Source organism: Caretta caretta, chromosome 4 (assembly GCF_965140235.1).
Source record: "Caretta caretta isolate rCarCar2 chromosome 4, rCarCar1.hap1, whole genome shotgun sequence".
Taxonomy (NCBI): domain Eukaryota; kingdom Metazoa; phylum Chordata; order Testudines; family Cheloniidae; genus Caretta; species Caretta caretta.
In genome coordinates, this window is record NC_134209.1 from 62,148,005 (window position 1) to 62,170,570 (window position 22,566).

General features: G+C 44.6%; 1 protein-coding gene across 5 annotated transcripts in view; it reads right to left on the reverse strand.

Moving 5' to 3' along the window:
- Positions 1-22,566, reverse strand: part of MAML3 (mastermind like transcriptional coactivator 3) — a 391,103-nt gene that overhangs the window by 302,461 nt on the left and 66,076 nt on the right. Inside the window, exon 1 of one of the 5 annotated variants that reach the window (XM_075127683.1) lies at positions 1,449-1,602. The exons of the other annotated variants lie outside the window; for them this stretch is intronic. The gene's annotated coding sequence lies outside the window, so the exon portion shown is untranslated. Of the gene's footprint in view, positions 1-1,448; positions 1,603-22,566 lie in introns of those variants that run through there. 5 annotated transcript variants of the gene reach the window in all.

Sequence of the window (22,566 nt, forward strand, 5' to 3'; positions counted from 1 at the left end):
AATATGTCATTGCTCTTAGACATAAGATTTCATTACATAAAGCCAGCCCACTGAAAGTAAATGTTAGAGAGGAGAGGGGAAGGGAGACTTTCAGTAGAGAAAAAAGCCTGTGAGATCCACAATAATTGATTCTTGATTCACAGTGAGCCAGGAAATACAGCTCACACCCAAACACAGACACTCCTTCATGGCAGACAAGCATCCTGATGGTTGCTGGCTTTGTTGTAACAACAGGAAACCTCCCCCTCCCCACTAGGCACTATTGGATTGTCTGAGGCAGTCACTAACTTGAGGCTTTTGCTCTCTTGTCCGAGCCCCTGACTACCAGTTACAGGACTAAGAAACAACTCAGAAATGCATCATCTATCAACCACAACACAAATATCTTTTTGATTCAGAAGGACTGAAAGGGATCAAGACATTTTTTAAAAAGCGTGTTTTTAACCTAACACATAGTATAATGCAAAAGCAGTTAACATGGCTTTCTTCTTTACAGTAATACACATTCATGTACAGTATTAGCAATTGCAATAACCATGTCACTGTTGTAGCCTGTTTGTACAAGGATTAATGTTAAACTGGATGCTCATTAATTATTAAGGTCCAGTAACAAGTATTATATTTGAAAACCTGAGAGTAGAGTAATTGCAGCTTTATTTTTTTATTTTTGTTCTGTTCATGACTAAACAGCTTTTGAGAATCAGGGGACCTTACGTTTTCCAGGCAACTTAAGATGTGGAAAAACATTGCTAATCTTTAAAAGCAATTTAAAGCAATACATGAGCAAGCTAATAAAAGACTACAGCACAAAATTTGAGAGGGACATTTTTATACAGAGCATTAGCACGGGTCAGTATTGTGAGCAGACCCTTTTTCACAAGAATATACAAAACCAGGGAGGTCTGTGATTCTGCAGTGAACTGCTAACTCAGTCAGGATACCGCTTTGAAAGATGTAATCTGTATTGTCCATTTCCCTCCTCCTCCTCTCTGCATGAGTACAGATGTTCAAATCTTACAGCTAACCCTCAGCAATGGATAATGAGGTAATAACTCTGCTCAGACTAAAGCCTCTGTGCTTACCTTCACATTAACTTCCAAACTACATTATCAGATTCACCATACCAGAAACAAAATTTGAGTTCACCAGCCAGACCATCCTGTTGGTCAGGAAATGGTCCTAACAGCTACATTTCTGCATAGTTTTTTACCCTTCAAAGTTGTGTACAGTTACTGTAAACTTATGCATCAAACCACCTCCACACTCTAGCTTTGAATAAAAAACACACACACCATAGACTATTCCTGAATACTAATGACGAAACTACTACAAATGCTAATTTGGCACCAACAGCCTATGATTAAAAAAACAATAAAGGACCTTAAGTACAAGAATTAAGGCATCATTGTAAAACACCCTTTCTTTTTCTTACCCAAAAGGACACTTACATTTACTTTTTGCCTTTGAAGATTTTAGAGTTGCAGTCCCTTACATGAGATGTTAATCCAACACCCTTTTTGTTTTTTCCTGGTCTCTCTCTGAAGGGACATTAAGGATCCCTAGCACTCTGGAAAAGAGCAGGCGGTCAGCCTGGTGTCTCAGTTAAAACTCCCCATTACAATAAACGGATTTTAATGTCCTAGGCAGTAACTGAGACCTAATAGTTTCTTGGTGTCCCTGTTCAGTTACTGAATTATTGGAACTTAAAATTCAGCATTCTGTAAAGAACTTTAGGATACTTTGAATGCCTATGATAATTCAATAAATAATACATGTGCCCTTTTATAACACTGCCCAGTCAAGGTTTTGAGATCTCAAAACGTTTTATAAACATCAATGAATTAATCTTCACAGTGCTTGTTTTAATCACAATTTCACAGACTGGGAAACTCAGGCACAGCGTGGTTAAGTAACTTCCTGAAGGTCAGACACCAACTCAGTGACAAAGCTGGAAATAGAATCCTTACTGCTCAATTCCCTTCCATGTGCTCTCAAAACCAGACAATATTCCCTCACAATACTATATAAAACCACATTCTATTCTAATCTCCCATTTCTGCGCAATGTCTAGCCCACACAATATATTTCATCAAAAGAGTGAAAAGGCAGATAAAAAATAACCTTGGAGAACATACTAGCCAAGATTAAAAGAAAGAAAAGATAAAATAGGTATCTCCCATGTAGGGTCTGGAGGAGTTTTGCACATCAACCAGCCATATGCTAAACTAACTTAATAAAGGACCCACCTCTCCCTCCTTCACCCCCCCACCCCAACGTTCGCTCCTCCAAAACACTAGGAACTTTAGGATAAGGACTAAAATAAATATGCTTGTTCAAGGAATTTCTCTGCAACCCAACAGTGGTTTCTGTGGGTAACAATCAGACACCAGAAATACTAAGGATCTAGTAGGTCATAGTGTCCATTCTTCTACCAGTGCAGGGTTGTTCCTGCTAGATCTTTTTATTTTTCTGCTTGCAAAGTCAAGTATTTATGATGTACCGTAAATATCTGCCTGCATTAATAGTTTAATGGACAGATTTATATGTGAACAACTGGCTAGTGGAAAGATGCTTATGAGGAACAGAGTGAAAAACAAAAGTTCTTCCTGTTGTCAGTCAAAAGAGTTGTAAGAGATGTGCAATGTAAAATCCCAATGATGCATCAATAGAGACATCTAAAACTGGGTTTGGGAGTCTTGAGAAACAGAACTCTAGATTAGAAAGCACCTAGCCATGCAATTCAGAATCAGTTTCTATCATTTGACAATTATTCGCCCATCAGATTAGTCATAGTTTTCAAATGATAAAAATGGATACTTAATTGCTTGGCTGGGTGTTTTGTAATCCACAGTTCAATGCCTCAAGACTCCTGAAACCCAGTTTTAGATCCTTGATTGATGTACCATTGGGTTTATATTGGGATGTTGCAAAAGAAGATATAATTAGCTGGTAACACAAATGTGACCCTTATTCAAGTACAAACTGAAGACCACTCTTTAAAAAGCTGCCTTTATTCAAGCCTATATTTTCTAGCAGTTTTAGCATCTAATACTTGCTGAGGAAGAGAGTTCTGATTGCTTTTCTTTTCATTCATTTCTTTTCATTATTTTCCATGCTTTCCTATACTGTATATGGTGAGACTTGCCCTGTTTCCACGCAGGAAGGACTGGATGACAGTTAGTCCTGCTATGAGTCGTTATGTTTCTTGTGCTACTACCTCTGAGGCCTGGTCTACACTACGAGTTTATGTCGGATTTAGCAGCGTTAAATCGAATTAACCCTGCAACCGTCCACACAAAGAAGCCATTTTTTCCGACAGAAAGGGCTCTTAAAATCGATTTCTGTACTCCTCCCCAATGAGGGGATTAGCGCTGAAATCGACATCATCGTTTTGAATTAGGGTTACTGTGGATGCAATTCGAAGGTATTGGCCTCCAGAAGCTATCCCACAGTGCACCATTGTGACCGCTCTGGACAGCACTCTGAACTCGGATGCACTGGCCAGGTGTACAGGAAAAGCCCTGGGAACTTTTGAATCTCATTTCCTGTTTGGCCAGGCGAGCTCATCAGCACAGGTGACCATGCAGTTCCAGAATCGAAAAAGAGCTCCAGCATGGACCAAACGGGAGGTACTGGATCTGATTGCTGTATGGGGAGAGGAATCCGTGCTATCAGAACTACGTTCCAAAAGACGAAATGCCAAAACATTTCAAAAATCTCTGAGGCCATGAGGGACAGAGGCTACAGCAGGAACGCAGCACAGTGCCGCGTGAAACTTAAGGAGCTCAGACAAGTGTACCAGAAAACCAAAGAATCAGACATACCGCTTCTACACTGAGCTGCATGCAATTCTAGGGCGGGCCGCCACCACTACCCCACTCCTGTCCGTGCACTCTGATAATGGGGTACTCCCCACCATGCCTGAGGATTTTGCAGACGGGCAAGAGGAGGAGGAGGAGGACGAGCTTGAGGAGAGCACACAGCACACCATTCTCCCCCACAGCCAGGATCTTTTTATCACCCTGACTGAAATACCTTCCCAACCCAACGAATCCGGAGAAGGGACCTCTGGTGAGTGTACCTTTTAAAATATAATACATGTTATAAAAGCAAGCGTTTTTTAATGATTAAGTAGCCCTGAGGACTTGGGATGCATTCGTGGCCAGTACAGCTACTGGAAAAGTCTGTTAACGTGTCTGGGGATGGAGCAGAAATCCTCCAGGGACATCTCCATGAAGCTCTCCTGGAGGTACTCTAAAAGCTTTTGTAGAAGGTTTCTGAGGAGAGCAGCCTTATTCCATCCTCCATGGTAGGACACTTTACCACGCCATGCTAGTAGCAAGTAATCTGGTATCATTGCATAACAAAGCCTGACAGAGTATGGTTTCGGTGTTTGCTGGCATTCAAGCAACATCCGTTCTTTATCTCTCTGTGTTATCCTCAGGAGAGTGATATTGTTCATGGTAACCTGGTTGAAATAGGAGAATTTAATTAAAGGGGACATTCAGAGGTGGCTGTTCCTACTGAGCTGTTTGCCTATGGCTGAAAAGAAATGCTCCCTGCAGTTAGCCTCGCAGTGGGGGTGGGGGGGCCATTGGCGCTGAGTTGTTCGCGTTTGGCTAGCAGGGATCTTCCCTGATACCAGCCAGGCGGTGGGGTAAGGGGTAAAGCAATCATCCCAGACAATTGGAGGGGAGGGGGGTTAGTTTGGTTTCTGCTGCTGCACGTTAACAGGAAAACCGCAGCACTAAATGGCCAACTCAACGTGCTTTGCTTGGTATGAGAGTGGAGGGTGCTGCTGTTATGAAGGTTGCAGAAGCCAAAAGACTATGGCTTACCAGGCCGCCTGCAGGCCGAATTCTGTTGCCCAGCACCGTGTGTGTGATCTCTAACACCAAAGCCGCAGGCACTCAATATAAGATGCAAAATGCGACCTTGTACCAAAATCACATGTGCTATGTAATGTGAATAGTGTTGTTCACCATGAAAGAGTATAGCCATGTTCTGTAAAATGTATCTTTTTAAATACTTCACTCCCTTTTTTTCCTCCAGCAGCTGCAAATGTTTCAAGCCTCCCTCCTCCATCCCAAAAGCTATCTCAGATAAGGCAGCGAAAAAAACGCACGCGCGATGAAATGTTCTGAGCTCATGCAGTCGTCCGGCACTGACAGAGCTCAGCAGAATGTGTGGAGGGACACAATAGCAGAGTACAGGACGGTGGCTGATGAAAGTGAGGAGAGGTGGCAGCAGGAAGATCAGAGGAGGCAGGATGCAACGCTGGAGCTACTGCAGGATCAAACGGACATGTTCCGGTGTCTGGTGGAGGTTCATGAACGGCAGCTGGATCACAGACTGCCGCTGCAGCTCCTGTTTAACTGCCCTCCCTCCTCCCCAAGTTTCATAGCCTCCTCACCCAGACGCCCAAGAATGCGAGGTGAGGAGAGGCTCCAGGCACCCAACCACTACCCCCCAGTGGAGACTCTCCTCACCTCGCAACCTTCTGTTGCTTGGGCTGTCACTCAAGAAGTTTTAAAGTGGCCTTTTCCTTCGCTCCTACCCTCCTCCCAGACCCCACCTGGGCTACCTTGTGAGTGATCTCCCTATTTTTATAATCAATTAATAAAGAATACATGTTTTTTAAACGACAGTGATTTTATTTCCTTTGCAAGCAAGCTGTGATCGAAGAGGGGAGGGCGGGTGGCATACAGGGAATTTAGAGGCAACCAAGGGGGCGTGTTTTCATCAAGGACAAACAAACAGAAGTGTCACACAGTACCATGGCCAGTCATGAAACTGGTTTTCAAAGCTTCTCTGATGCGCCGAGCTTCCTGCTGTGCTCTTCTAACCGCCCTGGTGTCTGGCTGCATGTATTCAGAGGCCAGGCGATTTGCCTTAACTTCCCACCCTACCATAAACATCTCCCCCTTACTCTCACAGAGATTGTGGAGCACACAACAAGCAGCAAAAATATGGGAATATTGGTTTCACTGAGGTCTGAGCAAGTCAGTAAACTGCGCCAGCGACCCTTTAAACGTTCAAATGCACACTCTACCACCATTCTGCACTTGCTCAGCCTATAGTTGAACAGATCCTGACTACTGTCCAGGGTGCCTGTGTATGGCTTCACGAGCCAGGACATTAAGGGGTAGACTGGGTCTCCAAGGATAACTATAGGCATTTCAACATCCCCAACAGTTATTTTCTGGTCTGGGAAGTAAATCCCTTCCTGCAGCAGTTTAAACAGACCAGAGTTCCTGAAGATGCGAGCGTCATGAACCTTTCCCGGCCATCCCACGTTGATGTTGGTGAAACGTCCCTTGTGATCCACCAGTGCTTGCAGCACCATTGAAAAGTACCCCTTGCGGTTTATGTACTGGTTGCCCTGGTGGTCCAGTCCCAAGATAGGGATATGCGTTTGTCTATTGCCCCACCACAGTTAGGGAATCCCATTGCAGCAAAGCCATCCACTATGACCTGAACATTTCCCAGAGTCACTGATGATTGCGTGGTCTACTTGCATCACAGCAACCCCCACAGTAGATTTGCCCACTCCAAATTGATTTCCGACTGACCAGTAGCTGTCTGGTGTTGCAAGCTTCCACAGGGCTATCGCCACTCGCCTCTCAGCTATGAAGGCTGCTCTCATCTTGGTATTCTTGCACTTCAGGGCAGGGGAAAGCAAGTCACAATGAAAGTGCCCTTACGCATGCGAAAGTTTCGCAGCTACTGGGAATCATCCCAGACCTGCAACATTAGGTGGTCCCATCAGTCTGTGCTTCTTTCTCGGGCCCAGAATTGGCATTCCACGGCATGAGCTTGCCCCAGTAACAACATAATCTCCAAATTGCTGGAGACCGCGGTTTTAGAGAAATCTGTGTTCATGTTCTCATCACCGCGCTGCAGTCGCCTCCTCCCCTGGCTTTTCAGGTGCTGTTTCTGCATAAACTGCACAATAATGCGCGAGGTGTTTACAATGGTCGTAACTGCTGTGGTGAGCTGAACAGGCTCCATGCTTCCCATGCTATGGTGTCTGCTCAGGCAATCCAGGGAAAAGGGAGTGGAATGATTGTCTGCTGTTGGTTTCATGGAGGGAGGGAGGGTTGACTGACAACATTTACCCATAACCACCTGCAACAAATTTTTGGCCCCATCAGGCATGGGCGCTCAGCCCAGAATTCCAGTGGGCAGCGGGGACTGCGGGAACTGTGGGATAGCTACCCTCAGTGCACCGCTCAGAATGTTGACGCTTGCCACGGTACTGTGGACGCACACCACCAAATTAAAGTGCTTAGTGTGGACGCATGCACTCTACTTTATACAATCTGTTCCCAAAAATCGACTTCTGTAAAATCGGAGTACTTTCGTAGTGTAGACATGGCCTTAGAGACTAAACCACTTTCCCCCTCATCTTGTTTCTAGCAGTCAATTTCACCATCTGCTGTCTAGTAGAGCAGCTGAAATGTATGATATATCTCTGGAGAGTAAGTCACTCTGTACACTCTTTAAAGCAGTGTTGATTTTTCTACCTACGTATTTGCATAAAGATATATTCTTAGTGGATCACAACATCAAAGTTGTGGACACGGTCCCAAAAGCATACTTCGAGGTAATATATACCATATTTACTTCAAAATATGAGAAAGAACCCATGTATGCATCTCAGAACATGAAAAACTACTGAGACCAAAACCGTCAGATTAATTTAATGGAACCCACAACAAAATTCTTGCAAAGACTAATGTATTGTGCCCGGAAATGACATCAAACCTGAATACAGTAAAGTTTAACTTTTCTACCATCATTATTATTCTCGTTATTATTATAACCACTTGTGAAGAGTGTGTCTCTCATCAGAGCACAAAGGCAGGTCACTACCTAGTGTAAGGAAGCAGTACTTAGCAAAATTACAGAGATTTAGCTCTGACATTAAATTAGTTCATCTAAATTCCAGAAGCTGGAAAGGTATGGAGGGGGTGATGAAAAATAATTTATTTTTGATCATCATGCAAGAGACTAGAAAACCTATTAAATATGCAACTTCTCCGAATAAGAGACAAAGTTATAGCAGTTCTGACAGGCATTTGCTTTAAGACATCGTGACTTTAAAAACAGGCTGCTTTACAACATAAGTTTTGGTCTCCTATGTACTCCTTCAACATTTCCACATTAGGTCAACTTTCTCTGGGTGATTATAGTACTGTACATCAGTACTATGTAAAGGTAAGAGACCCATCTTTTCTCATAGCAGCAGTGTGTTCTGATGTTGTATGGTCTGATCCAGCTGTCAGCTCGAAGGTATTTTGTCCTTCTTTACATTTCAGCATGATACTATTATGTTCTCTCAGCCATTTTCCCAAAGTTGAAATAATTATAAAAACAGACAATGAATTTATTTGGCAGTTTCTTTCTTTAAAAATATATTTTTCCCTTACAAAAAAGGAAAAATTCTAACTAACAATTTCTAAGCTACCAAATGCTTCTACAAAAAACTGGCTAGCTCTCCTCCACCTGATCCTATAAACACTGCTGGCATTTTTTTCCTCCCAGTGCCTCTAACATATTTTCACTTAGCACCAGTTTGATGTATAAGATCTGACAGCTAGGCAGTTATAGGCCACCTGCATCACTGTCGCCATGACAACAATGAAAGACAATCCATGATCCCATGCCCTGGTCACACGTTTCAATACAGCTTATCTGTCCAAAGCCACAGAGTCTAATGGAAGAGAGTAATTACAATCTTCCATTCATTATCAAAATTCTCACCATATAATGCTCTTCAAAATTATTTTATTCCTCTCACATGGCTGCTTTGCAAAAAAAAAAAAAGAAGAAGAAAAGAAACCTTAAGAGAGTGTGGGGAGGGGGGAAGAGGAGAGAAAAGGGAGACTGTGACTGGTATAAAAATGTAGCAGAATGTGAGCGAACTGTCCCCTTGCAGTGTTAAAGGACTAATCAGAAGCAGAGGAATGTACCAACCATGAAGAGGGATAAATTAAATTCTCTCTCTTATTCATAGATCATCACTCATGATTCTTTTGGCTTTGGCTGCCAGGGAGAAGAGAGAATATCAGCTGCCTCTTCTTTCTCCTCCCCTTCCTGGGTAACGCCTCCCTATGAAAACTGAACAATCACAGTACTGTACAGTGCAGCAGCAGCCCTCCACTGAGCAGCCTGGCTGTTCAAACAAACTATATTGTCACGATGAACAGAATCCTGAAAATCTGTATCAAGAGATGGCTAGGTGGCAAAATCCCCAAAAGGCCCTGGCTATCCTCTCATTCTTAATACCTTGGCCTTTTAAATGAGGATACATGCTCCTATGTGTATCCTTCCTGACCACCCTTGGGACATCATGCCCCACAGACTTCACAGCATGCATGTGCCACAGGGAAACATTACAAGACACTACTCCTTTGTCCATAGATCCACACGCAGTTCTGGGAGGTCCAGAAAGAAAGCTCTGTCCCAGTGAAGGCTTTAACGGAATATTGGTCTCAGTTCCTCATCTGGAAAAGGGGAGATAATAACGCTTCTCTACCTCACAGGTGTGAGAGGGTAAATACATTAAAGATGTATATTCTTATATTTAGAGGAGGCTGATAAATAATAAATGTATATTCTTATATTTAGAGGAGGCTGATAAATAATAAAATTAAGAACTGAAAACTGAATGAATAAAAGCAAAATTAAGCTGATAAAGTTGCTCTTTAGAATCAAAGTAACTGAAAAGAAGCATATTGTGTGAATAAAACCCTGATCCTGCAGCAAGCTCCACGTGGGTGCAAGCACTCTCTTGCATGGACCACACTGCAACATAAGGGGCATAAGCAGAAGGGAAGAATGAATTTCCCTGTTGCTGTTACTATCCATTACCCACTCCTCCTACAGAAAGCAGCACATTACCATCTACCAGTCAAAATTCCAAAGCCCTCTATTCCACAGTCAGACATATCACTTTGATCAGTGAAACGTCTCCTTTCCAATAATGAGCTAATGGATAAACAAGAACACTTTATTAGCCTCTTTCATCCAAGGGTACCAAAGCACTTTGCACTCATTAGTTAATTAAAAGTTGAGACACCCCAATGCGGTCAGTGTCATTAATATTACAACTGTGCCCATTTTACAGATAGCTGTTAGCCACCAGTTTAGGATCACATTGTCAGCTAGTGACAGAGCTGGGAACAGAGTCCAGGAGTCCTAACACCCAGCTCCAGAGCAGCAAGTTAAAACATAAAATTCAAGGAATTACAATACCTGCATATCTTATATAAAACCACAACATTTATTGGACTCTGAAGCAGTTTAACAGGATCTTTCACCTGAAGGGGGGAGATTTTCCCCACCATTCATGACAGGATTACCTCAAACATAAGTGAAGTTATATTTGTGCTTTAGCAGGTCTCGTCTCACGTGAACTAAATAAAACATAACAACAATAATAATAACAACTTAAATAGCATCTTTATATTTATAAAGTGTCTTTTATCCCAAACCCCTTTACAAACTTTACATGTGTACCCACCGTTGAAGTACAGCGACCTCAAGAGTTGTTCTACACCATAAGACTACACAGCAGTTCAGGGCCAACAGGGAAGAACACCATATCCAACTGAAAATGTAGGGGGACTTTTAGGTAAACAAAATATAGTGACAAAAATTGGATTTGAGCCAAGCCATCAGGACTCTCGAGAAACATGTCATGGGATCTTTGATCTTTAATGACAAGTGGTCAAAAACTTGGTTTCATGTCTCATTCAAAAGACCGGACCAGACTGTCAACTGGTATAAATCAGCATTGCTCCGCTGACTTCAAAAGATCTAGGCTGATTTACACCAGCTGAGAATCTGGCCTGTAACCGCACAGTGCCCCCTACCATTCAACTCTGGCATTGGCTCAGTGTGATCTCAAAGGGAAGAGTGCCACCTACAGCACTGCCAACAACACTTCCTGTAGCACCCTGGGTTTCCCCTGGTGGTCTCCCACTGAAGGACTAACCAGATCCAGCTACTTAAAATGAGAGGCTGACAATTCCTACAAGTGAAGGTGGTATGATCGCAGACTGTGCCCTTCATCCATTTGTCACTTTAAATATGCAGAAGTACAGTCTCTCAGAAAGAACAGATTTTGTGCTATTAATTCCTATAAACTTTCCAGCCTGTGTCATTCTTCCCTAGCAATGAACTTGAATATTAGAGTACAATTGATACGAAGAAAATTCCATTTGTTAAGAGAACAAAATACCTGTTGTCTTTCTATTCTGTTCAGGAAAACAGTGTCAAACCTGTCAAAATTTTTGCACTAGAGACAGTCCCTACTCCAAAAATTTCTCCACCACCTGCCCTAATTTTTGCCCCTTGTGTACATCCAAAATATCTATTCACTAGTTATGCAAAGACAGTTATTTTCACTGTCGTGAAATTGCGGCTTGTACTTGTTCTGGAGTTCCTGTACATTTAATAGTCTGACCTCCAAAAATGTATTAGAAGTGGAGTACAACTTCCTGTTTTTAATCCTTTTAAACCACTAATAATTCATACACTAGACACATAACCAGTATCTCTCACTCTCTCAAAGTATTCTAACTGGATCCGTCTATGATAATCTAAGGAATTCAAGGCAAAAGCCTCTTGTGGAATGCAAAGAATAGACACAGAAAAATCCAAAAGGAAGAAAAGGAAGCTGGGCTGAATCTGACAGGACATCCACCATTCTTCATGCTATGACATATAAATGAAAAGCTAATTTACAACCATACATACTGCAGAAATTAAAAGTAGATTTCAGAACAGCACACATGTTTCTTTAAAGTAAGAAGTAAGTTTCTTCAAAGTAAGGCTAAATTCTTCTCTCCAACCCACACTGCAAATGAATTCTCCATAGAATTTTGCCCCCATTTTCCCAGGTATTTTTTAAAAATTATTATTAAAAAGACAAAAACATATGATTGCAAATTGTGCTCCATGTTGATGACAACAAAGAAGTAAAGATTAGAGCTAGGTTTTATCAAAAATTCTCTAACACAAATTTCACAAGATATACACTGGCTATATCCCCAGCACCTACAATCAGAAAAGAGTGAAATCAGAATTAATTTCTCACAGCTTTAAAAGGAAGAATCTCTCATTCATATTAAGTCACAGTATTCCTTGCAATGGGGTCACTTTTGCCTGGTGTGGACCCCTATGGCCCTGATCCAGCAGAGCTTTTAAGCAATCTCACTTAAGTCTCATATGTAAGCAGAGAACGGGTATACAGGGAACCACAAAGCCACGCCTATTAAGGGGCTGTACTTGGAAGCCTGCTGGGGGAGTACCTATGCAGGAATATCTGCACCGCCCAATTTTGCATCACAGACAGGATCTGTGCATGAGTCCTGCATAGTCAAGAATGAAAGGTCACACTGAAAGCAGGCCAAGGAATGGTCACAGATCCATCTTTACAGAAATCCAGCCATCCCAGTACACCGTACATCTGGAATAGTGGCCACAGGGGGCTCTGCACCCACCATGAATCTTGAACCTAAGTCAGAAGAGAGGATTTCACCTCCTCAGTGTCTCCACATTCCATGTGCATAAAATCCAAATATTCAGCTTTGTGTACATGAAGCTGATTTCACTCTAAATCCTTTACTTAGCGACTACAACTACATCTTAAATTGTTAGCTAGCATTTAGCTCTTTACCCAACTGTTATAGCAGAGGGAAAAAAAAAGGACAGCAACTAGGATGTTTTTGTTTGGGTCTGTTGCATGGCCAGGATTGCTCAAGATTTTACACTACAGCTCAGTGGCAAGGAGCCAACTGGAAAGGAGCCGATGGAGAAGGAAGTCTGGTGGCCTGACAGCAGAAACACAACACAGAAAGATGTTAAAGCATAAAAACTAACTTCTGACATCAGAACTTGGGCCTGGGTCTACACTTAAAAGTTAGGTCGACACAGTTACAGCGCTCAGCTTTACACAAACCTCACCACTGTAGCTATGCCAACCTAACCCTTGGTGAAGGTACAGCTAGGTCAAGGGAAGAATCCTTTCATCGACCTAGCTATCACTACTGGAGAAAGTGGAGTTCCTACGGTGATGGGGAAAAAAAATTCTGTTGCAGTAGGAAGCATTTACAGCACAGTGCTACAGGCTACAGTGACACAGCTATGATGCTGTAGCCCCGCTCATGTGGGGCACTGGACTAGATGACCTCTCAAGGTCCCTTCCAGTCCTGATTCTATGCAGACATGACCTTAGTTATGCCACATATCCTGCACTCAATATGTTTGCATGTCTACCTCAGGAGCTAGGATGTCATCAAGGATATTAAGCATAAGTGGAAGCCACTCCAATCCAATGAACCTTTAAGCCCTGTTCACACTCTCAGAGCCAACATTTGCCATCAGAAAAACCACGCAGAGCAGAAAGTGTAGTGAGGAAGGTTGAAAAGGGCTGAAACTCCCCTGTGTGCAGTGACGTTAACTTCACAAGATAATCCAGTGAAGCCAGAAGTGATTTGTTTGTGCTGAGCAACAGTTAGGTGATTTTCAGCTAGGCAAAGGAAAAATCAAAAACAAAAAAACAGGCCATGGCCTGGGGCAGAGTTCAGGAGTAAGGAGAGACTGTTGGAGAAACACTGAAAGCAGTAAGAAAAGCATCCAAAAAGGCATTCAAAACCCCTGAAACTAAGGGCATGTCTCCACTACAAACTTTTCTTCTCCCTCCTCCCTGTAACAACCTTTTATGTACTTGAAAACTGTTATGTCCCCTCTCTGTCTTCTCTTTTCCAGACTAAACAAACCCAATATTTTCAATCTTGCCTCATAGGTCATGTTTTCTGGACCTTTCATCATTTTTGTTCCTCTTCTCTGGACTTTCTCCAATTTGTCCACATCTTTCCTGAAATGTGGTGCCCAGAACTGGACACAATACTCCAGTTGAGGCCTAATTAGCACGGAGTAGCGCGGAAGAATTACTTCTCGTGTCTTGCTTACAACACTCCTGCTAATACATCCCAGAATGACGTTCACTTTTTTTTTGCAACAGTGTTACGCTATTGACTCATATTTAGCTTGTGATCCACTATGACCCCCAGATCCCTTTCCGCAGTACTCCTTCCTAAGCAGTCATTTCCAGGAGTGGCAGGTTTGTATAATTTTTGGTGGTGTCCAGAACAGGTCCAAGTCCCACTCCCTCACACCTGCCTTATGAACCCATATATATATATATTTAAAAATAATATAAAAATGTGAGGGCTCTGGGGTAGGGCTGGTGATGACGGGTTTGGGGTGTGGGAGGGGCTCAGGCAGAGTGTTGGGGTGCAGGGGAGAGGGCTGTGGGATGGGGCCCTGGGATGAGAGGTTCACAATGCAGGAGAGGGCTCAGGGCTGCGACAGAGGGTTAGGGTGCAGGGAGATCAGGGCTCTGGCTAGGGATGAGGGGTTTGGGGTGTGGGAGGGGGCTCAGGGCTAGGGCAGAGGGTTGGGGTGCAGGGGTGAGGGCTGCGGGGTGGGGATGAGGGGTTCATGGTGCAAGAGGGGATTAAGGGCTAGGGCAGAAGGTTGTGGTGCAGGGGGGTGTGGGCTCTGGGTGGGCCGGGGCCGGGGATGAGGAGCTTGGGGTGCAGACAGGCTGCCCCGGAGCTGGGACCAGAGAGGAGAACTCCCCCCAGCCCTCTCTCCGCTGGCAACAGTGAGCTCCAAGGAAGGGACCCCCTTTTTCCTCCCCGGCAGCACACTCACCTCACACCATTGTCCCCGCACGTACTCCTAGGGCCCCTCTCAGGTCCAGGGGTCCTAGGGCCCCTCTCAGGTCCTTCGCTTCCCCTGTGGTGGGTGCCAGGGGGGCCTGCGGCTGCCATCACATGTGCGCCTCCCTCCCCAGCTGCTGCCCCTCACTGTAGCCGCACTAGGGGTGGGGCTGCCCCTTCCCCAGCATGGGGCATGAGCGGTGACTGCGGGCAGGGGGGGCCCTGTGCTGGTGAAGGATCTGAGGCAGAAGGGCAGGGGCAGGGTCAGCCTGCCCTGGCACTAGTGGATGTGGGGCACTAGGACCCTGCAGCGGCAGTTGATGCCAGGAGCCAGCAGAGCGGAGCGCAGTCTGGAGCTGCAGGAGGCAGCTGCCGGCTTGAGGCAGGGACACTCTGGGGCCCAGGGGAGGTGCGTCGGGACAGCAAGTGGGGGCCAGGGGACACTCAGGGAGGCAGCAGGTGGAGCCGGGGGAGAGACCCGGCCCCAAACATTGGTGGACCCGGGCCCTGAATATTGCTGGAGCCCAGGCATATAACTCGCCGCCCCTGATCATTTCCCATTTTGTATGTGTGCAACTAATTGTTCCTTCCAGTTTGTCCAGATCATTTTGAATTTTAATCCTATCCTCCAAAGCACTTGCAACCTCTCCCAACTTGGTATCATCCGCAAAATTTATAAGTGTAATCTGTATGCCATTATCTAAATTATTGATGAAGATATTAAATAAAACTGGACCCAGAACTGATCCCTGTGGGACCCCACTTGTTATGCCCTTCCAGGATGACAGTGAACCAGTGATAACTACTGTCAAGGTTCCTCCCCCACTCTGAACTCTAGGGTACAGATGTGGGGACCTGCATGAAAAACCTCCTAAGCTTATCTTTACCAGCTTAGGTCAAAACTTCCCCAAGGTACAAAATATTACACCCGTTATCCTTGGACTGGCCGCTACCACCACCAAACTAATACTGGTTACTGGGGAAGAGCTGTTTGGATGCGTCCTTCCCCCCAAAATACCTCCCAAAACCTTGCACCCCAATTCCTGGACAAGGTTTGGTAAAAAGCCTCACCAATTTGCCTAGGTGACTACAGACCCAGACCCTTGGATCTTAAGAACAATGAACAATCCTCCCAACACTTGCACCTCCTCTTTCCTGGGAAATGTTGGATAAAAAGCCTCACCAATTTGCATAGGTGACCACAGACCCAAACCCTTGGATCTGAGAACAATGAAAAAGCATTCAGTTTTTTACAAGAAGACTTTTAATAAAAAAATAGAAGTAAATAGAAATAAAGAAATTCCCCCTGTAAAATCAGGATGGTAGATATCTTACAGGGTAATTAGATTCCAAAACATAGAGAACCCCTCTAGGCAAAACCTTAAGTTACAAAAAAGATACACAGACAGAAATAGTTATTCTATTCAGCACAATTCTTTTCTCAGCCATTTAAAGAAATCATAATCTAACACATACCTAGCTAGATTACTTACTAAAAGTTCTAAGACTCCATTCCTGTTCTGTCCCTGGCAAGAGCAGCATATAGACAGACACAGACCCTTTGTTTCTCTCCCTCCTCCCAGCTTTTGAAAGTATCTTGTCTCCTCATTGGTCATTTTGGTCAGGTGCCAGCGAGGTTACCTTTAGCTTCTTAACCCTTTACAGGTGAGAGGAGCTTTCCCCTGGCCAGGAGGGATTTCAAAGGGGTTTACCCTTCCCTTTATATTTATGACAACTACTCTCTCAGAAAAACAACGAGGAGTCTTTGTGGCACCTTCGAGACTAACAAATGTATTTGGGCATAAGCTTTCGTGGGCTAAAACCCACTTCATCAGATGCATGGAGTGGAAAATACAGTAGGTAGGTATAAATACACAGCACATGAAAAGATGGGAGTTGCCTAACCAAGTGGGGGGTCAGTGCTAACAAGACAATTGAATTAAGGTGGAAGTGGGCTATTCTCAACAGTTGACAAGAAAGGGTGAATACCAAAGGAGGAAAAATCACGTTTGTAGTGCTAATGAGGTCATTTTAAACAGTTGACAAGAAGGTGTGAGTATCAGCAGGGGGAAATTAGTTTTTGTAGCAACCCATGCACTCCCAGTCTTTATTCAGGCCTAATTTGTTAGTCTCTAAGGTGTCACAAGGACTCCTCATTGTTTTTGCTGATACAGACTAACATGACTATCACTCTGAAACCTACTCTCTGGGAGCGGTTTTCCAACCAGTTTTGCATCTACCTTATAGTAATTTCATCTAGGTTGCATTTCCCTAGTTTGTTTATGAGAAGGTCATGTGAGATCGTATCAAAAGCTTTACTAAAGTCATATATACCATGTCTACCACTTCCTCAATATCACAAAGCTTGTTATCCTGTCAAAGAAAGCTATCAGGTTGGTTTGACACAATTTGTTCTTGACGAAAAGTTAAGGTGACTGGTCTGTCATTTCCTGGGTTGTCCTTATTTCCCTTTTTATAGATTGGCACTAAATTTGCCCTTTTCCAGGCTTCTGGAATCTCTCTCGTCTTCCATGACTTTTCTAAGATAATCGCTAATGGCTCAGATATCTCCTCAGATAGCTCCTTGAGTATTCTAGGATGCATTTCATCAGGCCCTGGTGATTTGAAGATATCTGATTTGTCTAAGTAATTTTTAACTCGTTCCATATCTATTTTAGCCTCTGATCCTACCTCATTTTCACTGGCATTCACTACCAACCTTCTTGGTGAAAACAGAAACATAGTGGATGGATTTTTAGCACTGGGGTTCCTGAATTGCAGTGAAGTGACAGACTGCACATATATCCCTATTTTGGCACCAGACCACCTTGCAACAGTGTACATCAATAAAAAGGGCTGTTTTTCTATGGTTATGCAAGTGCTGGTGGATCACCGGGGATACTTCAGTGACATCAATGGGGCTGGTCAAGGAAGGTGCATGATGCTCACATCTTTAAGAACACAGGACTGTTCTTTCCTGACCAGCAGATTACCATCGGTGATGCTGAAATGCCAACAGCGATCCTAGGGCCCCGCCTACCACTTCCTCATGAAGCTGTACACCCAGGGGTGAAAGTAACTTAAAGGACTTACCGGTACACCAGAGTCCTGAGTGGGGGCGTGGCCTCAACCGGAAGAGGCGATTTAAAGGCCCCGGGGCTCTGGCTGGGAGCCCTGTGGCCTTTAAATCACCCCGCTGCTGAGGCAGCTGGGAGCCCCGGGGTTCAGGGGTGAATTAAAAGGCCCGGGGCTCCAGCCGCAGAGCTCCGGGCATTTTAAATCCCTGCTGGAGCCTAGCTACCAGAGCACTGGGGCTCCGGCAGCTGGGCTCAGGCGGGGATTTAAAGGGCCCAGTGCTCCGGCCCCGGCAGGGAGCCCCCGCCCGAGCCCCGCTGCCAGAGCTCTGGTGGTGCTTTAAAGGGTCTGGGGCTCCCTGCAGTGGCAGGAGCACCGGGCCCTTTAAATCCCTGCCTGAGCCCGGACCGGACTGGCTTACTTTCACCTCTGCGTACACCAGTCACCTCGACTTCACCAAGGAAAATTCAGCTACCAGCTCAGCAGGTACCAAATGACAGTTGAATGTGCTTTTGGTAGAATGAAAAGAGCTGGTGGTGTTTATCCACAAGATTGGATCTCAGCAAGAAAAATATCCCAACAGTTACAGCTGCCTGCTGTGTCCTGTGTAATATCTGTGAAGCAAAGGGGGGAAAGTTGGCACCAGGGCAGAGGTGGAGCAGTTATCTGCTGAGTTTGGACAGCCAGATACAAGGGCGACAAGAAAAGCTCAGTGCGGAACTATACGGCACAGGGAGGCTTTGAAAGAGCACTTTAACAGTGAACCACAGAAATGCATTGTGGGCTACTATGCTCTACCTGGCCCTGCAGTTTGGGGTCCTGTTAAAAAATTATGTCATGTGATGAAACCTCCAGGAATACGCCCAACCAAAATTGGTGACCCTACTCCACAGCAGTGTGCAGGGTGGTGAGGGGATCTATGGCAGGCAGCTCTTTGCAAAAGTGGCAGGTCTGTGGCTCTGCGCCAGATAGACTGTTGGCCCCTCTGGCCTTCTGGTATGCCTGCCACAGTCCCTATGCTTTCACACGGCACTGCTACTGGTCCCTGTTGTACCCCTTGTCCTGCGTCCCCATCAATCTGTTCATAAACGTCCATGTGTCTGTGGCTGATCTGTACCTGTGCCAGCACTTGCCTCTTCTTCCCACGGGGGCCGGGAAACACCCAATATCTCCTGTCTAATCTGAGCGGGCGAGAGCAGCCTGCATGGGCAGCTGGGCATCTTCACACAATAGCGCAGAACTGGTAGGTGTGCTTGCCAAGAGGGACGATCAGGAAAAGGCACTTCAAAAACATATGGGATTTTAAAGAGGAGGGCGGGACTCCAATTTCCCTGACCCTTGGACAGTGAAGTTCACAACTGTGACCAGAGCGGTCACTGTCAGGCATTGTGGGATAGCTGCTAGAGGGTTGTTAGGGTTGACATACGTAACACAGTGTCTACATCTGTGCTGCACTGACCTCAGTACATTGACCGTGACTTACCACCACTCGGTGAGGTGGCATTACTTTGTTGGCATTATGGAGAGTCCACATTAGTGCGGGACAAATTTAAGTGTAGACACATGCACAACTAGTTTGGATGCAAGGCGGCTTACATCAACCTAACTTCATCGAGTAGACCAGGATGTTTTACCATTAACATAGGCCAAAATATTCTCACACTCGTAGATCTGGTAAAGAGTGCAGCATTGCGGTGTATGGATGCATACATACATATACTACAGAAAACGTGAAAAGATATTTTTCAACATGTGCACAAGGGTATGGTCAATCTCATAAAACCATCACCCTTCAAAGTAGGATGAAAATGAGAGGTACACTGAATATAAAAATACGTAATTAATATATTTATGAAATTGGTAAAATGTTATTGTGAACCCAATATAATTAACCTCAGATGTATAGATTTTCCATTACTTGATTTGGTGAAATAGCTAACACATAAGTCATAGGCTCCACAGGGTTTACATATTTACCGTGTGTATTCAGGCACATCTTGCACCCCCTCTTCCACAAGTGTAAGGATCCCCGTGAAGAGTTCCACTGCACCTGGGGCTGAAGGACAATGGAGAAGGGGGTCTGAAGGTATGCAGAGATTCTGGCTGTGCCCTGAAAGGGAGACTCTGAGACTTGAAGCCTGCAATTAAGTTGTCAGAGTGTGTATGTATTTGCACACTTAATGGGACCATACCTGCACAAACTAGCCAGTAACTGGGCTCACAAAGAGCTAGTTACACATTCAGCTGGATATTTGTCCATAAAAATATCCAGTTTTGCAGTTCTGGCATGCATTAACTAAGCATGCAATTGCATTTTTCTTCATGTAATTATTTATTCACGATTACCTGCACATGCCTAATGTAGAAAATAAGACTCATAAGAACTATTTCAGAGTATATGTACATTGCCAGACCCTGTATTGATACTGGCACTGTCTGCTGGGCTCTTCTGCAGATTCCATTCCGCCTCCCCCCGCCACTCTGTTTCTCTACAGTTAGCCACTTTTATTGGCAAGTCCCCTTGTGACTCAGGCATGTTTGATTGTGCCCTGAAGTTGCCCCTATCCATTTTTAGTGCACTAGAAGGATTGGGCCCTCAAAATATTCATATGAATGGAAGATTTTTTTTAAAAAGGCTTTATTTAACACAAGTTAAAAATACTTTGCCTGCTGGCCAACGTGGAGCAGGTAAAAATGTGTTAAAATTATTTAAGAAAACAAATTCTGGAAAAAGAAAAGGAGTGCTTGTGGCACCTTAGAGACTAACAAATTTATTTGAGCATAAGCTTTCGTGAGCTACAGCTCACTTCATCGGATTTTTTAGATTTTTTACAGACCATTTTTAGGTCTGTAATCGAGTGACCAGGGAGACTGAAGTGTTCTCTGACTGGTTTTTGAATGTTATAATTCTTGACGTCTGATTTGTGTCCATTTATTCTTTGCCGTAGAGACTGTCCAGTTTGGCCAATGTACATGGCAGAGGGGCATTGCTGGCACATGATGGCTATATCATATTGGTAGATGTGCAGGTGAACAAGCCTCTGATAGTGTGGCTGATGTGATTAGGCCCTATGATGGTGTCCCCTGAATAGGTATGTGGACACAGCTGGCAACGGGCTTTGTTGCAAGGATAGGTTCCTGGGTTAGTGGTTCTGTTGCGTGGTGTGTGGTTGCTGGTGAGTATTTGCTTCAGGTTGGGGGGCTGTCTGCAAACAAGGACTGGCCTGTCTCCCAAGATCTGTGAGAGCGATGGGTCATCCTTCAGGATAGGTTGTAGATCCTTGATGATGCGCTGGAGAGGTTTTAGTTGGGGGCTGAAGGTGACGGCTAGTGGCATTCTGTTATTTTCTTTGTTGGGCCTGTCCTGTATAGGTGATTTCTGGCTCTGTCAATCTGTTTCTTCCCTTCAGCAGGTGGGTATTATAGTTGTAAGAACACTTGATAGAGATCTTGTAGGTGTTTTTCTCTGTCTGTGGGGTTGGAGCAAATGCGGTTGTATCGTAGAGCTTGGCTGTAGACAATGGATTGTGTCGTGTGGTCTGGATGAAACCTGGAGGCATGTAGGTAAGTATAGCGGTCAGTAGGTTTCCGGTATAGGTAGTGTTTATGTGACCATTGCTTATTAGCACTGTAGTGTCCAGGAAGTGGATTTCTTGTGTGGACTGGTCCAAGCTGAGGTTGATGGTGGGATGGAAATTGTTGAAATCATGGTGGAATTCCTCAAGGGCTTCTTTTCCATGCGTCCAGATGATGAAGATGTCATCAATGTAGCGCAAGTAGAGTAGGGGCATTAGGGGACGAGAGCTGAGGAAGTGTTTTTCTAAGTCAGCCGTAAAAATGTTGGCATACTGTGGGACCAAGCGGGTACCTATAGCAGTGCCGCTGATTTGAAGGTATACATTGTCCCCAAATGTGACGTAGTTATGGGTGAGGACAAAGTCACAAAGTTCAGCTACCAGGTTTGCTGTGACATTATTGGGGATACTGTTCCTGACGGCTTGTAGTCCATCTTTGTGTGGAATGTTGGTGTAGAGGGCTTCTACACACATAGTGGCTAGGATGGTGTTTTCAGGAAGATCACCAGTGGATTGTAGTTTCCTCAGGAAGTCAGTGGTGTCTCGAAGACAGCTGGGAGTGCTGGTAGCGTAGGGCCTGAGGAGGGAGTCTACTTAGCCAGACAATCCTGCTGTCAGGGTGCCAATGCCTGAGATGGTGGGGTGTCCAGGATTCCCAGGTTTACGGATCTTGGGTAGCAGATAGAATACCCCTGCTCGGAGTTCTAGGCGTGTGTCTGTGCGGATTTGTTCTTGTGCTTTTTCAGGGAGTTTCTTGAGCAGATGGTGTAGTTTCTTTTGGTAACCCTCAGTGGGATCAGAGGGTAATGGCGTGTAGAATGTGGTGCTGGAGAGCTGCCTAGCAGCCTCTTGTTAAATGAAAGCCTCTGAAACCTGACATTCTGGAAAGGATCCCAAAATACTGAACCTAGCTAAGTTAGAAGACATAGGCTTGGCATGCTTTGCCTAGTCCACACTGAACTTGGAGACATGTATAACTTCGGCTATCTGTCACTGTTTGGGGGGGTTTTGTTTTTTAAGTTCTCATTCAACACAGGTAATTTCTTAGGTCCCTAACCTGTGGATGTCTGTGTCTACACAAAGACCGACTTGAAGTCAGTTGGGCTGCTCACATGGTTCTGCTTGCAGAACTGGGGCCTTGGTGTGGGTGGGGACATATTCATTATAATTTTCTCCCC